At 40.0% G+C, this 22,066-nt stretch overlaps 1 protein-coding gene and 1 non-coding gene across 3 annotated transcripts in view; both read right to left on the bottom strand.

The window, feature by feature from the left end:
* The window catches only part of SMYD3 (SET and MYND domain containing 3), a 739,559-nt gene that overhangs the window by 700,814 nt on the left and 16,679 nt on the right, over positions 1-22,066 (bottom strand). The window lies entirely within an intron of this gene.
* Positions 3,821-3,947, bottom strand: LOC139176564 (small nucleolar RNA SNORA18). The gene has a single exon (XR_011561026.1). It is a non-coding gene; the product is annotated as a small nucleolar RNA SNORA18 (small nucleolar RNA).

The raw sequence follows: 22,066 nt of genomic DNA, 5'->3' as shown, positions 1-22,066 counted from the left end.
CTGGGGAAGAAAGAGGAGAGTTACTATGTAGTGGTTACAGAGCTTCAGTCCAGTATAACTGAAGCAGTATTGGAAATAAATAAATTATGGTATTTTAGCTACATCTCAATTTTTTAAAAAAGGAAAGAACAGGGGACTTCTCTGGTGGCACAGTGGATAGGAGTCCACCTGCCAATGCAGGGGAAATGGGTTCGATCCCTGGTCCAGGAGGATGCCACATGCCACTTGGCAACTGAGTCCATGCACTGCCACTACTGAAGCCCCTGCACTTAGAGCCTGTGCTCCACAAGAGAAGCCACCGTAATAGGGAGCCAGCGCACCAGAGAGGAGCCCCCACTCCCCACAACTAAAGAGAGCCCACACACAGCAACGAAGACCAGGGCGACCAAAATAAATAAATTACATAGAAAAGGAAAGAACAAAGAAGGCATGGGCAATTGCTCTTGTATGCGGCAATCCTCCTGCCCATGACAACTATAAACTCTGGGCAAAATATTAAAAAATCAACTACCAAAGGCACTTGAGAGCTACCAAAAGCAGGGAGAAAATCACAGAAGACAAAAGTGTGGGTAGAGAGGGAGTCGGGGGTTATACTTGGAAGAAGGGAATAGTCCTTCTCCAGGTTGGGTGGTTGGTTTGAATGACCTTTATTCTGAAGGCAGGTCCCAGTTTATGCTATGCGGGACAGCTAAAATTAAGATTAAAAAGTCACAGACTTAAATTACTGGCTTGAAAAACCAGAGTTTGGGGCATCTAAAACAGCTAGCAAACGAAGGGAAGAAACGAAAAAGGAGAGACTCAAAGAGAAGAGCACATGTCCCCCAGTTTCTAAGTATGAAATCTACCAAAATTTTTGGCTGACACTAAAAAATTATACACGGATAGGGCAAGAAGCCAGAGAAGGCAATGGCAACCCACTCCAGTGTTCCTGCCTGGAGAATCCCAGGGACAGGGGAGCCTGGTGGGCTGCCGTCTATGGGGTCGAACAGAGTCGGACACGACTGAAGCGACTTAGCAGCAGCAGCAGGGCAAGATGCGGGCTTCTCAGGTGGTACTAGTGGTAAAGAACCCACCTGCCAAAGCAGGAGACGCGAGAGACGCAGGCTCAATCCCTGGGTCAGGAAGATCTCCTGGAAAAGGAAATAGCAACTCTCTCCAGTATTCTTGCCTGGGAAATTCCATGACAGAAGAGCCTCGTGGGCTACAGTTCATGGGGTGGCAAAGAGTTGGACATCACTGAGCAACTGAGCAGAGCAAGACGCAAGCAGCTAAAATAAAGCTAACAGAAATGAACAGAGATTTCAGCTGCTGCCCACTGCAAAGGAGAGAGTCTAGAGTTTAACTACTGTAACTAGGATCAAAGCCATAAAGGTTTCAGAGCCCTAAACACAGTGATATGGTATGTGAAGCCTTAGGAGATGACACTGCCCAGGGCCCTCACTTATATAAGAAGTTTGAAAGGGCTTCATGTTACAATCTATAATCAGATGATAATGGCCTGCTAGGAAGAGAAAGGTATTAAGAGGGACTAGAAGCCAATTCCACAATACCACAGGAAGTTAGTCGAGTCTACTCAGGCAGAAAGGAGTGCTAGCATGCATGACACATATCCGACATTTCTGACCTAAGAGATCAAAATCATGATTTCTGTACACCCAATAAAGCTAATACAGAGGCCTGTATACCATGGACTCGCTCTTCGTTGATGACATAACCACTTCTATGTGTTTTAATGCTCCCTGCTTCTGCTCTAAGATGAATAACCAAGTCTGGGCCAGAACAAAAAGAACTGTTTTAGGTTTACTTCTCCAAAACCCAACTGTAGTACATGTAGTTTTGTCAGGCCATTTTTTCCCTTAAAACACATACACACACAGCGTATGTGTGTACACTTAGGTAGATACAGCTGCACAGAAATAAACAAGCTTGTGTTTGTGTGTGTATGTGTGCATGTGTGTTTGTTTAGACAATGTTGGCTGCTGTGCAAATAAAGAGAAACGTTCAAATTCAAGTTACACACTGAAGGAAGAGTTGACAATATTTGTTGTTTAATTGAATGGAGAAAATGAAACAGTTCTATTTAAAGATTTCCCATGTTTTCTTACAGCTTGATTATTACTAAAGGGACAAATAAGAGTTTCTTGTCAATCTGGTCTCCTCTTATTAAGCTTTTCCATTCCCTTAATTAGCATGTATCTTAATGCTTTAGTTAATCCTTTTACACTGCTTAGGTTCTGGTAATAAGGAAAATCAGTACACTAAGTCTAACTTGCTTTATATCTTGGAGACTACTTTAGTAGTCTGGGTCTAGAATATATTCATAGTAAATCTGATTTATTATGGTACTATTTATTTTTTATACCTATTTTTTTAAACTAAAGAAAGTATCTTGGCTCCTTATTACTTTTGTTGATGGGTATTCTGTTCATCTCAGGGAAGAAAAATCTTTTATGACTAGCTCTATAAATCACTACTCCAGGCTTATTTCAGAACCATTTTTCTAAAAACATTGTTTTACAACTTCACTTGCTTTTGGCTCAGGACATTACTTTGTAATAGGTCTTGTAAGGTTCAAGAAACATTTTTCTGTATTAAAATAGCAGATGGACACTACGGACTGAAAGCCCAAGACCCATTTATGACTTACATGACTGGGGAGTTTGGGAAGCTGGACACAAATGGCTCAGTCCCTTCAGAGTTCTTTCCTGGGGTAACACATCCATGTCATAAACTGCAGAGAGGCAGGTCCTGCCCCTCAGGGGAAAGCCTGGGGTCATTCAGTGATGCCAAGAGACTAAGTGGGCCTCTGTTGCCTAATCCTGTGGAGGCCAACTGTTGCCATACACCAAAGTCATTTTTTCCCAATGGTCTATCACTAAGGCTGAGGTTTTGATATTCAAAACAAAACAAAAAAATCTGTAGGGCCATCAAACTCAGTATACCATAGGCCTACCAAGAGTTCCCAAGATTTATTTGTAACCTACTCCTAAAAAAAAAAAAAAGTGAAAGTGTCAGTTGCTCAACTGTGTCCTTTGCAACCCCATGGACTGTAACCCGCCAGGCTCCTCTGTCCATGGGATTCTCCAGGAATGAATACTGCAGTGGGTTGCTGTGCCCTCTTCCAGGGGATCTTTCCAACCCAGGGATCAAACCCAGGTGTCCTGCAATGCAGGCAGATTCTTTACCATTTGAACCACCAGGGAAGCCCAACCTAATTCTATATATGCTTAATCACTTTTAACACCTAAATAAAGTGAAATAAAATACAAAATATTCTAATTCTATATCAGGGCACTTTCAGCTTTTTTTTTTTTTTTTGCACAAAATGTAAAGGGTTTTTTAATTACGCATAACACATGCCAAATTTTTATTTAAGCCAATAAATTTTTAAAGAATTGCATATGTTCTGATTCTTTCTACTGCTTCACCTTAGTTCCTCCAAAGTCATAATCTTCAAGATAAGACAGCCCTTTCAAAAAGAAGTTTTGCTCAATCCACAGCTGTCACGTCAATCAGCACAAAATTCTTTCATCTCTTTGATCTCCAGTGGAATACAGACACACTTCAAAATTTCCCACCTAAGGAAAAAGATTGTAATCTTTGGGATCCAATTTCCTGAAGCAATTTACTTTAGGACCATGGTTAGGGTCAGGAGATAGATCTGCTAGTTCTGAATCTGACACTCTTTAAAAATATATTAAATTCAAATCATATTCACTCCTAAGCTATCACACCTTAGAACAGTACAGATTGTTGGGATATGCCCATATCTAAGATTTTAAAAGTTTGCCTATTACGTTCTTCATAGTTTATTTGGCAGCTCTGTCTTGTAATTCTTTCCCACTGACCTAACAGTTGTATGAGTAAAGGAAACCACACAGTTACTCTACGAAGCATTTCCAACAATGTAGGTTTACAGATAAAGCCCCATCAGGACAGACCTCAAGGGGCACTTTCAGCTTTTAAACTTTGCAGTCTGTAGTTTTCCTCCACAGACAAGACAGACATACCTTTTACACAGTTCTTACAGAAATTCGGCTTGACTAGTCCTTTTACAAACTAATATTAAATAATTATTAACAGCAAAACTTAATTCTACATATAGGATTATAAAATGTAGGCACTAGGCTTTTTCTTCTCTAATATGTACAGAGGATTCCAACCTCTAAAGCACAAGTCAACAACTCTTGGAGGTTAATGGAGGAAAGAAGGTAGACAGGAAGAGGTGGGGGGAGGAAGAGAGTCTGCAGGTCATTCTCCCCCTTCCTTTCTTCCACCCTCTTTCTAAGAAGGTACAGTTGTATGAGGCAATTCAGGTAGAAAGAAAACAGCCCTATGATAACCTTAAGGTGTTGCCTTTTTGGTACTTTTGGCAAAGATGGTCAAATCCTCAACTACAACCTCCTGGTGATTTATGGGATGATTAAAGTTCTTACTGTGAATTTGCACTTAAATTGATTTTATTCATGCTCAAAAGTTGTAAGTTATCTACTTTTCACTTTGCTATTCCATGACAAGAAACACTGATACAGAAAGATAATACTAGTATATGATCCTAAAGCTATTTTTAATACCTTTACCAGTAAATTAATAATGGGTTCATGGTAACAAACATTGGCATTTTACTCTGTAATTACTCATGTGCTGCACATAGTGTACCCTACACCTTAAAAATGCCTTGCTAATTCTAATGAAGCACTTCCTGTGAACTCCATTCCTCTAAGCACTGTACATATACCATTATTATCTCTGTTCTACAAATAAAGAAATTGAAACTCAGGAGGTTAAATAACTTGCCCAATGTCACAACATTAGAAAGGGTCAGATTCATGTCCATAGCTCATGTTCAACTGGTGCTTCTCAGACTCTGAGACACACACAAATCACCCGAACACTTTGATTAAGCTGGCTAAGGGCTGGGTCTGACATTTTACATTTCCAAAAGGCACCAACGCTGCTGGTCCACAGACCACACTTTTAGTAATAAATTCTAGATCACTTCACTCTGCTACCCAACTATATACTAGAAGAGGATGATATTTAACTTAGGATCCAGTGACCTAAGCAAAAAGGCATTTATATCCTAACTTTAAGTACTTAATCAAGGTGTTGTTTTCAGTCTATGTCAAGAGTTTCAATTTACAATGAAGTTCTAGACCCAACTATAATACACTTGATTTGTGCAATGTCTTTTTTTCTATTCTTAGGACAAAAGCCTATTTCTCCTATTCCCATGCAAATATACAGAAGAAAAACAACCTTTTTTTTTTTTTTTGATTAGGGGGAGTGGGGAGGTAGACAAGGTTTTACAACTTGGCATTTGACTGAACATTACACATAAAAGCAGACACATCATTAAGACACAAAGCTCTTGACTACTCAATTCTCAAATATGCCACAAAAAGCTTCAAAGACAGCTTGTCTCTGGATTTCTCCTGCTCAGCAACTTTTTAAAGGTGGGATTACAAAAAGATATTGTTCCAAGTAGTCATGTTTGTCTACTAAAAACAACACGCTTCAAGTCCTTACACTTAAAGACACCTCTGACACGAACTGAAATAGACTTACTTGTTTGAAACTAGACCAACATTAAAATATGGTTAATTCCTAATATACTTAAACCTCATTTCTCTTTCTCAAAATCAAGCCATTTCTAAAAATTATCTTGTCTCTCTTGAGGACTACCCAGGGTTTTCTGTGTTCATGCACTCTATTTTTCCTTTTTATGTAATATTTGAATAAATATAATCAAGGAACTTATTAGACTTTGAAATTAAAATCTGGTCTTATGAACCAAATTACCTATAGAACTTTCTCCAACAGGTACCTTTATTTGGCAAAACTAATACAATTATGTAAAGTTTAAAAAAAAAAAAAAAAGAGTACTGAAAAAAAAAAGTGCTGCCTTTTAAAATCACCTTTCTTTTGTGTGTGTGTGTGTGTGACTGAACTGAATTTATTTTTTTCTCTCTCTCTTTTTTTTTTTAATTTTATTTTATTTTTAAACTTTACATAATTGTATTAGTTTTGCCAAATATCAAAATGAATCCACCACAGGTATACATGTGTTCCCCATCCTGAACCCTCCTCCCTCCTCCCTCCCCATACCATCCCTCTGGGTCGTCCCAGTGCACTAGCCCCAAGCATCCAGTATCGTGCATTGAACCTGGACTGGCATCACCTTTCAACATAAATATATTCTAATGTTCTTTTTGAAACGTAGAGAAACTACTTGAAAAAATGGGTAGAAGGGACTATTTATATGGCTTTCCTACCAGCAAATAGGTACAAATTTGGCAATTAGGCAGATCCGGATTTCTATTCTGGGTTTACATCCACTCTTAGTGACTGTGTGACCTAAGGGCAGGTTTATCTAAACTTGCTATGCCGTAATTCTTGGTTTTTCATATAGTAAGCACTCACATAATTATTATTGCAGCAGATATTATAGAACCCTTTATATTATAAAAGAGAAAGTTAAACTTCACGGAATTTATGCAACTTGTCGAAGGTCACACAATAACTGAAAAAAAATGAGTAAGTTCAGCTCTATCTGACTGCAAAGCCCATGAAATCTCCTCTGACCCAGATTGCATCTTTAATGTAGAGTTTTTAATTGCTTAACAGAGAAAACAAGTACTTCTCACACACCCAGTGGATCTTTAATTTTAAAAAGCCTATACCTATCAGATCAGATCAGTCACTCAGTCGTGTCCGACTCTTTGCGACCCCATGAATCGCAGCACGCCAGGCCTCCCTGTCCATCACCAACTCCCGGAGTTCACTCAGACTCACGTCCATCGAGTCAGCGATGCCATCCAGCCATCTCATCCTCTGTCGTCCCCTTCTCCTCCTGCCCCCAATCCCTCCCAGCATCAGAGTCTTTTCCAATGAGTCAACTCTTCGCATGAGGTGGCCAGAGTACTGGAGTTTCAGCTTTAGCATCATTCCTTCCAAAGAACACTCAGGGCTGATCTCCTTCAGAATGGACTGGTTGGATCTCCTTGCAGTCCAAGGGACTCTCAAGAGTCTTCTCCAACACCACAGTCCAAAGGCAATACCTATAGTGTATCACAAATGCCACCTACATCTACAGTATTGGTAGTAAGACAACCAATTATCAAATATCAACTAACTGGATGGGAAAAACATAAAGGTGAATCTCAAGTAAACACACATACATATGTAGTTGAGGACAAAGATGACTGAGAAAACTAGCTATTAGGTCCTCCCAGGTTTTCATTCTAAAAAACATCTGTTGAAGACCCACTATGAGAGCACAGTGCTAGAGTAATATTTTACCAAACATTATAAGAGGGATTAAGACTAAAGATAAGGACAATTTAAAACAAGAAAAATAAACCAACTTAAACCACAATAAGAATATCTAATAGCTGATGTTTTAAGTGATAGGAGATTTAATGTAATTGCATCTGAGGATATTCACCCTAAGGGCTTTTCTGGTGGCTCAGTGGTGGTAAAAAAGCCGTCTGCCAATGCAGGAGACTCAGGTTTGATCCATAGGTTGGAGAAAAAAAACAGCAACCCACTCCAGTATCCTTGCCTGGGAAACCCCATGGTCAAAGGAGCCTGGCGGGCTACAGTCCATGGGGTCACAAAAAAGTCAGGCACGACTTTAAACAACAACACACTCACCTAGATACTAAGGCTCGTCTGTACAAAAGTGATAATGGGTGAGAAAGCGTCTATGGACATGCAAGTGCTCAGTTGTAGACACCTATCCTCTGTCCTGGAGGCAGTACAAGGTCAGGATTCACAGCATGGACCTGAGGTCACAAGGACCTGAGTTTAAGATCTAGCTCCGTCATTAACAGCTGTGTGACTTTAGTAACCTCTTTTAAGCCTTAGTGACCTCAACTGTCAAATGGGAATAAAAACCACACTTATTCTATACAGTTATTCACTGAACACACTTTCACTGAAGGTATACCTCACCATCTAGCATTGCACTGGGCGCTGTGGGTAAGGTGTGAAAATACACGTAATGCGCTTGGCATGTGTCAAGAACAACCCAGGGATTTTTGTCAGTTTTGTCCCCTGCTGTTGCTCAGTACTTAAAGCAATGACTGACAAGTAGAAGGCTTTAAATAAATATCTTGCTAAATAGTGAATAAACTGGTTAGTGCCAGGTGGATCAGAAACTATTCCCGCTGCCATAACCCTTGCTGGACTCGGCCTTGTTGAGAATATACATATGTAAGCATTGCTGGAAGTTCAAGTCTCCTCATTTGTTTTTAATAAGATTTAGAAGTCTAGCTCCTAAGACTCCATATGAGATTTTCTGTCACATATTTACAGTGTTTTTAACTGAACATTCTGTACAATAAAATATTAAAACATACAAAGAAGTAAAGTATGATGCACCTTCATGTATTCATCAACCAGCTTCAACAATAAGCAACACATTTTTCACTGTATTAAAATGTGTTTCCCAAATCTTAGCAAGGTAAGACTTATAAACTACCTATTTGGACATAACTGTCAGTTCCTAGTCTAAGAGAAAGCAGGAGGTATGCGTTTATGCTCTCTCATACAACTTTGGCTCTCGCATCAGCTCTCTTGTAAGATGGCACTGCAGAGCAAAAATAAATTTTACTGGCAATGAGCATTCACAGAAAATATAGCCATCAATCCTCTCCTAAGCCCTTCCATTCTGCTATTTTGGGTCTTTCTGATAAATTAAAAGCAAATTTCAATGCAATCCAAGGAAGGTTTTTCATTGTTTTGTTTTTTAAAGGATCTCTTTAAATTTCAATTTTAAAAAGAACCAACAGGGAAGCCTTGCTACACAAAGATTATGAACGTAATAAAGCAGCTCCACGATCTCCCTGGTGGTCCAGTGGTTAAGAGTCTGCTTGCCAATGAGGAAGACACAGGTTTGATCCCTGGTCCAAGAGGATCCCACGTGCCACGGGGCAACTAAGCCAGTGAGCCACACTACTGAGCCCCTGCGCCCTAGAGCCCAGGAACCGCAACTACTGAGCCCACATGCTGCAACTAGGGAAGTCCGAGCGCCCACAGCCTGTGCTTCGCAAGACAAGCCGCTGCAATGAGAAGCCTGAGCACCACAAGAGAGTAGCCCCCGCCACCGTAATTAGAGAAAGCCTGCACGCAGCAACAAAGACCCAGCACAGCCACACATAAATAAATAAATATGTTTTTAGTTAATAAATAAGTGCTCCAAGGACCTTCAGATCAGTATGTCATCTCTTCTCTGAGAAGCTTAAAACACTTCCTTAACATCTTTCATTAAAGTGATTCTCAGTTCGCCATGAGAATCCAGGCTTCCCTGGTGGCTCAAAGGGGAAAGAGTCTGCCTGCAATGCAGGAGACCCGAGTTTGATCCCTGAGTCGGAAGATCCCCTGGAGAAGGAAATGGCAATCCACTCTAATATTCTTGCCCGGAGAATTCCATGGACAGAGGAGTCTGGCGGGCTACAGTCCATGGGGTCACAAAGAGTCGGACATGACTGTGCAACTGACTCTTTTCAGTTTGCCATGAAAGGTGACATGACACTCTGGGTCAGGCGAGGACAAACAACCGCTATACTGACGGTCTCACTTGAGGCTATTATGTGTAGGCATGGCAGTCCTCCTCACCGACCCAATCCTCAAAGTTACAGGCAGGTACCAGGCACTTTTTATCACTTTACAGATTAATTAGTCATGTATCTAGTTCCATCAAACACAAAAGCACCCACGTGATACAAGTTCCATCAGATTTTTTTTTTTTTTTAACAGCGACAATGGCTGCTAGAAGCCATCTCATTCCCTTTCCTGGCCTCGATCATGGCCAAGTATAAGCAGGAACAACCAATATAGGCTCTCCACAACCCTCAGTCAGAGGCACACATACCCATCCTCTCACATGTCCTAGGATAAACTGCTACTCAATCTCTACAGTACCTTTTTCTAAAGATGTGGCCAGCCCCTGAACTAACAGACACAGAACTTCAGCTGGTAAAATTAAGGTAACAAGCCACACGTCTTTTATAAACACAATAACCTAAGAGATAGTGAGAAACAAGTATTACTCCAATTTCAAGTGCAAGAAAATCAAAGTCATACATTTCTCCCTAGGAGAAATATCCAACAAGATCCTGGAAAACTGCCGTCTAAGAACAGAGAGAAGAAAACATTATACCACAAGCAGAGAGGGACCAGGGAACCTCTAGGATTCCCAAGAGTCTATGGTTGTAAGTAGATTTCCCAAAGAGATAAAACTCGTTACCCCAAATTTCAGGTTTCTTCTGACTTAGACCATATGTTCTTACACAACCAGATTGATCTCACTGGCCCTCTCTTGAACCTAAACAAAACCCAGTTGTACATTTAGAGAGGATTTACTGCTCACAGCAACAAAACTGATTTTCTACTGCACGCACGTGACTGCTTTTCTAATGTTCCTTTTTAAGTTAAGACAATGAAAGGAGGAGTTCTCCCTTGATGATATGTAGACCTCAATTGATGCGCTTTAACATTAAACTAAGAATTAAGCTGTTGATAAGTCCTTGAAATCTGGTATTCTCATAAAACATTCACGTTAATTCAAGCAAAACATTAAAGAGCATTACATAATAAGTCATACTAAACTGGCGATGAAAAGAACCACCATTAAGACACCCAGAGCATCAGTTTATCACAAGTTATCATTCACAGCATGAAAATATGTTTTAAGACTAACATCAAAATACTCACTGAGCCCCCAAAGGTACCCTATTCTTCCCTTAAATACACAGCATTTACCAAAGCATTGTTGTATGCAAACACAAAGATTGCCTTCTCTAAAAACAAAACTATAGAACTTCTTTGTTCTTTAGAAGAACAGCCACTAAGTTATCTCTATGGCTGAACTAAAGGCTTAAGGGACCATTTATGGGAAAGAAGGTTGTGTAATTATGTACTTATGTTCTCTCATACAGCCTTGACTCTCACATCAGCTTTCTTACAAGAGCGTGGAGCAAATAAAACAGCACAACAGAGAAAAAAATATATATATTCATAAATACCAGCAATGAGCATTCACAGAAAATGTAATAATCTGCATCTCTCTCTTCCCTTCTCTCTTTCTCTCTCTCCCCCTTTCATCCATTCTGCTATTTGGGGTCTTTGTGATTAAAAACAAAGTCTCAATGCAGTCCAAGTTGTTTGTGGTTAATTACAAATAATATTTCATATATTAATAAATAGACCATTATTTTTTCACTATTTTAACAGATGCTATTAACAAAAAAAGTTTTTAAGATAATGAAGGACAAAAAATACATAACTTTCAACCTAAATCTCTTAACTACTGGGCTAGCTACACATTACAAGAAAGGGTTTTATATATTCACTCTTGTCTGTACAATTTTCCCTAATCTCTAAGACAGATTATCGTTGATTTTATTACATCACAGAATGTATAATTACTGTTGACATCTGACAAGTTTCAAACAGGAAAGAAAAGCTTAATTAGTAATAAAGTTCATGGGGTCTGACTTCAGGAATAATAGCATTAGCTGGATGCCTAGGGCAAGTTAAAACTTATCTAAATTTTAGTTCCCTTATCTATAAAATGGGAATAATAAGAATACCTACCTCATGGGCCTCATGGGCTTCCCTGGTGGCTCAGACAGTAAACAATCTGCCTACAATGCGGGAGATGGCGAGCTGGATTCCCTGGGTAGGGAAGATCCCGGGGAGAAGGGAATGGCAGCCCATTCTAGTATTCTTGCCTGGAGAATTCCATGGGCAGAGGAGCCTGGCAGGCTACAGTTCATGGGGTTGCAAAGAGTCAGACACGACTGAGTGATTAACACTTTCACAGAGACCTCAAGAGATTTTGTGAGATTATATAAGATAATGCACACTGAAACCCTTGGCATTGTTCCTGACATGGCAAGTACTCTAGAAGTGTTAAATATCATCATCCTCTATACTTACTATCACCATTTTGTTGTTATTCAGTCTCTCAGTGTGTCCGATTCTTTGCGACCCCGTGGACTGCAGCACACCAGGCCTCCCTGTCTTTCACCATCTCCCGCAGCTTGCTCAAACTCACGTCCATTGAGTTGATGATGCCATCCAACCATCTCATCCTCTGTCGTCCCCTTCTCCTCCTGCCTTCTATCCCTCACAGCATCAGGGTCTTTTCCAATGAGTCGGCTCTTCGCATCAGGTGGCTAAAGTATTGGAGCTTCAGCTTCAGCATCAGTCCTTCCAATTAATACTCAGGGTTGATTTCCTTTAGGATGGACTGGTTGGATCTCCTTGCAGTCCAAGGGACTCTCAAGAGTCTTCTCCAACACCACAGTTCAAAAGCATCAATTCTTCGGCGTTCAGCTTTCTTTATGGTCCAACTCTCATATCTGTACATGACTACTGGAAAAACCATAGCTTTGACTATACAGACCTTTGTTGGCAAAGTGATGTCTCTGCTTTTTAATAGGCCATCTAGGTTTGTCATAGCTTTTCTTCCAAGGAGCAAGCATCTTTTAGTTTCATGGCTGCAGTCACCATCTGCAGTGGTTTTGGAGCCCAAAAAAATAAAGTCTGACACTGTTAGCATTGTTTCCCCATCTATTTGCCATGAAGTGATGGGACCGGATGCCATGATCTTCGTTTTTTGAATGTTGAGTTTTCACCTTCATCAAGAAGCTCTTTAGTTCCTCTTCGCTTTCTGCCATAAGGGTGGTACCATCTATCACTATTACTATTTACTTATCAATCACAAATAATATCTTAGGCATTGCACCTGATGCTGGATACTTTATCATAGGTTTTCTCATTTATTTCTTTCAGCAACCTCATAAGGTAGGTACTGTTGTTATTGTTATTATTATTACTATTAACCCTATTTATCAATGAAGAAACTGGGTTTAGCAAGTAATTTTTCAGGTTCATACAATTAATAAATGGCATTTTTGTTGTTGTTGTTTAGTCAATAAGTTGTCTCCAACTCTTTGCGAATTTATGGACTGCCAGGCTCCTCTGTCCCTGGGATTTTCCAAGCAGGAATATTGGAATGGGTTGCCATTTTCTTTACCCGGGGATCTTCCCGACCCAGGGATCAAACCCACATCTCCCGCATTACAGGCAGATTCTTTCCTGCTGAGCATCAGGGAAAATTCCAGTAAATGGCAAAACCAGAACCTGAACCAGAATGTATCTGATAACAAAGCTCCTTAACAGGTATGACATAAGTATTAACAGGTTGCAATTCCTCTAGAATGAGTAATAACAGATTCATTATCCAAAAGACATTATAGGTGATATTCACCTACAAGTAACTACACCAACTTCTGAATGCTTCAGCCAAAAACAGAAAAACCCAATTCTATCTCTAGATTAACTGACCTTTCGTTTTTTTAAAAGCTCCTTCAGGGATGTGAGTGATGATTTTGATAATATACCACATTTACATAGTCCTTTGGTATATAATATATACCAAATATATACTATACTATATATATATATACACAAATATATACTATAATAAATTGATCTTCACTATAATCCCATGGATACAGATAGGAACTATCATCTGATTAGATGAGGCAAGTGAAAGGTCACAAATCTGACAAGTAACAGAAGAAGGACTCAAACCTAAGTCTTCTTACTCCAAGTACAGAGCAATTTTTTTTACCACAACACGTAGACAAACAGGTTAATAAATACTAAAAACAAATCTCAAAAAAGAGTAACTGCTTCCCTAAAAAGAGTAACGGCTCCTCCCAAAAGGAGTCTATACATCACACTCATTCTTATCCATGATCAAAAGCCTTAAAACAATGTGCTGTTCTCCAAATGACATCATTGAAAGAAAGGAGAAGGAACGTTAACACTCTTCAAAAAGGATGGCCGTGGGACCTAGAAGGAAGGCAGAGGATCACAGTCTCCAAGATAGGAAAATAAAATTATTTACCTGTACTAAAGGAAAATACAGAAAATAAGGTTGAAAACTATACTGAGAAATTTAATTTATATGAGGAAGAATCATCAGAATCGGTATATATTGGCAGTACTAAAAGACATAGATCGTGCAATCAGAGATTCCAGGGGAGACAGAAAATTATATAATAAATATAAGTTCAAATAATTAACTAAAATACAACGTAGTACACAGAATAAAAGATATATGCTATGAGTACATGGAAAAGAGAGTAACACTTTAACAAACTGACTAATTGAGTAATCTGTTGATCTACATTAAGAAAAAGTTAAAAATAGGAAATGCTTCAAAATATAAGAAAACGAGTTTCAGAAGGTGTCAATCTGCTGTAGAAAACTAAGCTCAGTTTCTAATATAGCTGCCACTTACTATGCTTTTCCATTTCCGATGCCCAGTACATGAATCATTTGACCTGTCAATAAATTGACCATCCAAAAATGCACTGCTCACTAAATCCTGCTCATTCAGGGGTGGGCTCCAAGTTATATTTAAATCAAGTTACTCATTCTGTGACTGATAAATTAATGACTAAAGACAGTTCTTACAAGTCTAAAGTAGGCTTCTAGAATCATCTGCTAGCTCGAGTTGTATATCTTAACTAAAGACAACAGAACATCTTACTATAGATCTCCAATATTAAAAGGTCAGGTTCAAGAAAATCAATCAAAAAGCAAAGTTAAGACAGATAAAAGTGAAGTTTGCCAAGAAAAACGTCAGAGCTAAGCATAGAAAACAATAGTAAAAACTTTAATCAGGCTGTTACTGAGATATGCTGCAAATATTCACATTCAAGTAATATTTATTTCACCCCAGTAGTCTCAAATTTCAGTGCCAATAAGACAAAGTAGACAAAAAGACAGATTCCATAGGGAATGATTTCTTATCCTGCAGGTAAGCAAGTCTTAAAATTTGCTGCATACCAACACCACCCAGGTAGTCTAGTAAGAATGTACACTAGTGTGCCTAAAATAGTAGATATTCTGAGAAACACAGAAAAACAAATTTTAAAATAAGCCCACTGCCAACTTATTCTGATGGTTGTGGGTCATGCTTTGAGAAACAGCAATATTCCAGGCATTATACTAGGTACTCTCAGATGTGTTCTTTCACTTAACCTTCATAAAGATCACACGACATAGATATTATCCTTACTTTATGAATGAGGAAACAAAAGTCCAGGGGTTAAGATGCCCAAAATTAAACAGCTAAAGAGAAATAAAAAGGACAGAAGACCAAAACTTAAACGACTAGAGAGAAAGAAAAAGGACAGAAGAGAAATTTGCTGTATTAGACAGCAATGTGAGAATAAAGTAAAGAAGCTGAAAATCAAATATTCTTAAAAGCATTAAAAAATAAAAATAATAGGAAATCAGAGAGTTTCATTATCTTGTGTCACTCAAAGACACAGAGACATGAAAGATCAACACTAAAAATTATACACTATTAAATAATTATTTAAAATTATCTCTATAAAAAGAATGTCTATATGTGCATAACTGAGTCACTTTGCTATACAGCAGAGATTGGCACAAAGTGTAAATCAACTATACTTCAATTTTTTTTAAAAATTAAAATTATCTCTGTAGCTGACTACACGTAGGCTGAGGCAGAGAGCAAAAGTACTTTGGTATGAAGTTATCTATGTTTAAAATTTACTTTCTTTGAACTTTCAGTCATCTTTAACAGGTAAATTAAATACTCACCTATTAAAATTTATTTTGATATAAAATTCTTGGTGATTACACAGAATTATAATTTTGATAAAAAGAATTCAGCCTGTGGCCCAATGTATACTAGCTCTCTTAACTGGTAGTACCAACTGATAGAGCATATTAATTAATTAAAGGAAGGAGAAAGTTTCAAAGTACAAGGAAAACGTCTCAGGAGCTGGCTGTAGACATAGTGCTCTGATAACCCTGTAAATCTCAGAAACTGAAATGCTTATCAAGCATCCCTGTGTGCTCAGTACTGTGCCAGGCCCTGGAAATTCACAGGAAAATAAGACTACATCCTTGTCCTCAAGGAGGCTAAAACCAAATGGGAAATAAAATCTAGTAAGAACCAAATTAGGAACTAAAGTATGTAATATTACCTACTACCGCAGATCAATGAAGGAAATCAGTGAGAAGCAGAGCAAGAACAGTAAGTATGAACACCTCTTCCATACCAAATACTTTCACACATGTTATCTCTCTTAATTCTAAGCATACCTGAGAGGTAGCGTTCAAGGTGAAGAAGGCAAAGTTCAGAGCAGGAAGTCACTTCCCTCAACTCCCATAACTAGAAGGTACACTGAGAGGTAAGGCTGAACAGAGATGGGCCAGATAAGACAGGACCACTTGCTAATCTGAGAGAGCTAAGAATCAGTCACTGAAGGGACATTTAGGGAAAACCACTAGGCCATTCAGGTATGACCTAAATCAAATCCCTTATGATTATACAGTGGAAGTGAGAAATAGATTTAAGGGTCTAGATCTGATAGATAGAGTGCCTGATGAGCTATGGAATGAGGTTCATGACATTGTACAGGAGACAGGGATCAAGGCCATCCCCATGGAAAAGAAATGCAAAAAAGCAAAATGGCTGTCTGGGGAGGCCTTACAAATAGCTGTGAAAAGAAGAGAAGCGAAAAGCAAAGGAGAAAAGGAAAGACATAAACATCTGAATGCAGAGTTCCAAAGAATAGCAAGAAGAGATAAGAAAGCCTTCTTCAGTGATCAATGCAAAGAAATAGAGGAAAACAACAGAATGGGAAAGACTAGGGATCTCTTCAAGAAAATCAGAGATACCAAAGGAACATTTCATGCAAAGATGGGCTCGATAAAGGACAGAAATGGTATGGACCTAACAGAATCAGAAGATATTAAGAAGAGATGGTAAGAATACACAGAAGAACTGTACAAAAAAGATCTTCACAACCCAAATAATCACGATGGTGTAATCAATGACCTAGAGCCAGATATCCTGGAATGTGAAGTCAAGTAGGCCTTAGAAAGCATCACTACAAACAAAGCTAGTGGAGGTGACAGAATTCCAGTTGAGCTATTCCAAATCCTGAAAGATGATGCTGTGAAAGTGCTGCACTCAATGTGCCAGCAAAATTGGAAAACTCAGCAGTGGCCACAGGACTGGAAAAGGTCAGTTTTCATTCCAATTCCAAAGAAAGGCAATGCCAAAGAATGCTCAAACTACTGCACAATTGCACTCATCTCACACACTAGTAAAGTAATGCTCAAAAGTCTCCACGCCAGGCTTCAGCAATATGTGAACCGTGAACTTCCTGATGTTCAAGCTGGTTTTAGAAAAGGCAGAGGAACCAGAGATCAAATTGCCAACATCCGCTGGATCATGGAAAAAGCAAGAGAGTTCCAGAAAGGCATCTATTTCTGCTTTATTGACTATGCCAAAGCCTTTGACTGTGTGTGGATCACAATTAACTGTGGAAAATTCTGAAAGAGATGGGAATACCAGACCACCTGATCTGCCTCTTGAGAAATTTGTATGCAGGTCAGGAAGCAACAGTTAGAACTGGACATGGAACAACAGACTGGTTCCAAATAGGAAAAGGAGTACGTCAAGGCTGTATATTGTCACCCTGCTTATTTAACTTATATGCAGAGTACATCATGAGAAACGCTGGACTGGAAGAAACACAAGCTGGAATCAAGATTGCCGGGAGAAATATCAATAACCTCAGATATGCAGATGATACCACCCTTATGGCAGAAAGTGAAGAGGAACTAAAAAGCCTCTTGATGCAAGTGAAAGAGGAGAGTGAAAAAGTTGGCTTAAAGCTCAACATTCAGAAAACGAAGATCATGGCATCCGGTCCCATCGCTTCATGGGACATAGATGGGGAAACAGTAGAAACAGTGTCAGACTTTATTTTTCTCGGCTCCAAAATCACTACAGATGGTGACTGCAGCCATGAAATTAAAAGACGCTTACTTCTTGGAAGGAAAGTTATGACCAACCTAGATAGCATATTCAAAAGCAGAGACATTACTTTGCCAACAAAGGTTCGTCTGGTCAAGGCTATGGTTTTTCCTGTGGTCATGTATGGATGTGAGAGTTGGACTGTGAAGAAGGCTGAGTGCCGAAGAATTGATGCTTTTGAACTGTGGTGTTGGAGAAGACTCTTGAGAGTCCCTTGGACTGCAAGGAGATCCAACCAGTCCATTCTCAAGGAGATCAGCCCTGGGATTTCTTTGGAAGGAATGATGCTAAAGCTGAAACTCCAGCACTTTGGCCACCTCATGGGAAGAGTGACTCATTGGAAAAGACTCTGATGCTGGGAGGGATTGGGGGCAAGAGGAAAAGGGGACGACAGAGGATGAGATGGCTGGATGGCATCACTGACTCGATGGACATGAGTCTGAGTGAACTCCAAGAGTTGGTGATGGACAGGGAGGCCTGGCGTGCTGCAATTCACGGGGTCGCAAAGAGTCGGACACGAATGAGCGACTGATCTGATCTGATCTGATTATATCAGTACTGCACAGAACAAACCAAAAGAGGGAAGATCTATAAAAAGATACAATTGTCTAAGAAACTGCTCTAGAAAGAAGCTGCCCCTCACTGTCAGAGCCAGCCTGGCACTATCAGCTTTGGCTAATTAAGGGAAGGAGAAAATTTCAAAGTATAAGGACAATGTCTCAGGTGTTGGCTGTAGACACAGTGCTAGGAGCTGCCCGACACTCTTAGCTAGTGGGTGGCGTTCCCCTGTTGAAGGTAATTCCACAAGCATCATCGTCAGACAAAGCTATTCTGTGGCAAAGATGGATCAAGACAAAAAAATAAAATAAAAAAGACCTCTCCAAAACCATGAACACAAAACATGAACAATGTCCAAGCCACAAAAATGATCAAACATTCCCCATCCTGGCTAACACAGGTGACTGTAGCTTCTTTATCAGTCATAGTTGTAGCCTCAATTCATTCCTCCTGCCTTCTAGGTCGGAGAAGGCGATGGCACCCCACTCCAGTACTCTTGCCTGGAAAATCCCATGGACGGAGGAGCCTGGTAGGCTGCAGTCCACGGGGTCGCTAAGAGTTGGACACGACTGAGTGACTTCCCTTTCACTTTTCACTTTCATGCATTGGAGAAGGAAATGGCAACCCGCTCCAGTGTTCTGGCCTGGAGAATCCCAGGGACGGAGGAGCCTGGTGGGCTGCCGTCTATGGGGTCGCACAGAGTCGGACACGACTGAAGCGACTTAGCAGCCGCCTTCTAGGTAAGATTTAAATCACTGAATCGCCCTGCTTCTTGACAGCATCCAACTCCGAGCAAAGTCTTACTTCCTTGAGCCCTCTCCAAATCACTTAACACAAGCCAAATCCTACAACAAATCCCTTCCAACATCCTCTGAGACACCCCACAATTCCCCCACGGTCTGTGAGTTTTCTCATTGAAATGAATTAATAAACCCCACTTCGTTCAATGGCTCGTATTTTCCTGGTAGTCTTTGGGTAGAGGGGGCACTGACAGAGACAGGAGCCTATACTAAGCCAGAGGCAGCGGGAACACACGAAAGAAAGAGACATTTTCAGATAAGAATGAAAAGAACTAGTAACAGACAAAGAAGAAAAAAAATCAAGACATACATCGCTAGGAATACTGAAATATTATGATCTTAGAGTGGATCTAGTTAAATTAGCACATTTCTCATAGACTGTATAAAAGATGTAGGAAGACAAAAATATTTAGTAGGCAATTTAGAGATAAAACAATAATGATGTCTGGGTTCCAATTCCAAAGGTTCTGATTTAACAGATCTTGAGTGTAGCTTGAGCATCACAGGATGTTTTAAAGCTCCCCAGGTGGTTCCTAGAGCAAAGTCAAGAATCACTATCGCAGAGGATTTTCATGACTGGGAGAAAGAAGGAAAAGCAATGGGAAAGGTGAAAAAAGACCCAAGGAATTACTGGGGCCAAAAGCTAAAATGAAAAATCTGGCTTGAAGACTGAACAGGATTCCAAGATACAGAGCAATGAAAATGATAAAGGAGGCACTGCACTTAACAAATGATGCACAGAAACCAGATGGGACTGTAAAGACAGGTTTGCCGCTGCTAAGTCGCTTCAGTCGTGTCTGACTCTGTGCGACCCCAGAGACGGCAGCCCACCAGGCTCCCCTGTCCCTGGGATTCTCCAGGCAAGAACACTGGAGCGGGTTGCCATTCCCTTCTCCAATGCATGAAAGTGAAAAGTCAAAGTGAAGTCGCTCAGTCGTGTCCGACTCTTAGCGACCCCATGGACTGCAGCCTACCAGGCTCCACTGTCCATGGGATTTTCCAGGCAAGAGTACTGGAGTGGGGTGCCATTGCCTTCTCCGGAAGATAGGTTTAGGTGACTGGAAATATGGTCGACTGGTAAAGACAGTATTCGGCATTAGCAAAGTCTTCAGGTGGGAGACTTTCAGTCCTCTGAGGGTGCCTGCATAACAACTACACCTACTACCACAAATAGATGTAACTGTAGTTAGTGCCTGTTGTAGCTGTGTAGAAACGGAAACAGAGATATAGTCCTCCAGTCACGTTTCCTACCTGGTGTTCCCACACTGCCACCTAGTGGGTCAAAATGGCAAGGAGCTGATTTGAACTGAAAGTGATTTCTAGGTGGCTGTGAACTCATTTGGTTTCAAGGCAGGTGGAAAACAAGATGAATTCAAGAGTTTAAATCTTAAGGTTTTCCTCTGTTTAGAGTAGAAGATAGGCTTAAGGTACAGGGTTTCTTTTGGGGGTGTTGAAAATGTGCTACAATTGTGGAGATGGTTGTGTAACATTTCGACATACTTAATGCCAATGAATTATACAGTTAAAAATGGAAAAAATGGTCTTTTATGTTATATCACTGAATATATGATATGGTATAAGAATTATATTTCAACAAAGCTGTTACAAAAAAAAAAAAAAGAAGGAAGAGGCAACAAATACAGGTATGATCTCAAGAACGGTAGAAAAGTTTCAAAAGGATGTCAGAAATCATTCAATCCCTTCATTTATAGCCCCCTTCATTTCAAAAAAAGTAAAATTGAGGCTCAGAGAATTAAATCACTTATGTTACATAGACAGTAAAACCTAAGCCCCTCAAAAGGGCACTATTACCTTATTTAATAGCCTTCTCTTGTCTCCCAGCCCTGACAACTGATTTTTCTTAAGCTTGGTCCTCAACAGTGCTATCTTTTGTTCAGTAACTTATTACCTGGGGATCTCAGCCACACCAATGACTTCAAATAGCACCACTATCATTGCCTAGTGTCATTATTCCAACAATTAAAGCCCAAAACCTGCATTCATCTTTTACTTCTCCCTCGCCTGACGGTCAATGAACTGTATCAACTCTTCTCTCAAAAGGACCTGTTTTATTGCCAGGCTCTCTAACACCCCCCTAACTTAGGCCTTCATTACTTCATACCCGAGTAAAGGAAATTTTCTCTGAACTGGAATCCCCATCTTCAGTCTTCCCACACCTCTCCCCAGTCACATTCACCAAACCAGTTCTCCTGCACAAGTCTTCTCAACATTTGTACATTTCATATTGCTACTTAAAAATCTTTATGAGTTCCTCAATACCTACAAAATAAAGTTCAAATTATTTAGCCTGACCATCAAGGCCTTCTGTATTCCAGAATCTATTCCAACCTTATTCACTATAACCTTCCATACAAATAACTTTCCAATATAGTCAAAATGATCTGCTACAGAATCCATGGACTTCCCAGGTGGCGCTGGTGGTAAAGAACCCGCCTGCCAATGCTGAAGACATAAGAGACACAGGGTCGATCCCTGGGTCAGAAAGATCCCCTGGAGGAGGGCATGACAACCCACTCCAGTATTCTTGCCTGGAGAATCCTATGGAAAGAGGAGCCTGGTGGGCTACAGTCCATAGGGTCACAAAGAGTCAGATACGACTGAAGCAACTAAGCAGATACACATAGAATCTATATGCATCTCTCCATTAGTTATACCCCATAGCTATTATCTATTTCACTTATATCTATTTACTATTAATCTGTTTGTCTTTCCGCTCCCCCAGCCCCTGTTTCCTAAAAGTTCTCAGTTCAGCCTTACCTAGGCATCAGCCTTACCTGTAGGGCTTTAAAAATGTGGC

The sequence above is a fragment of the Bos indicus genome, chromosome 16 (genome assembly GCF_029378745.1).
Source record: "Bos indicus isolate NIAB-ARS_2022 breed Sahiwal x Tharparkar chromosome 16, NIAB-ARS_B.indTharparkar_mat_pri_1.0, whole genome shotgun sequence".
Lineage (NCBI taxonomy): Eukaryota > Metazoa > Chordata > Mammalia > Artiodactyla > Bovidae > Bos > Bos indicus.
The sequence above is the reverse complement of the archived record's forward strand: the minus strand, read 5'-3'. Positions and strand labels throughout refer to the sequence as shown.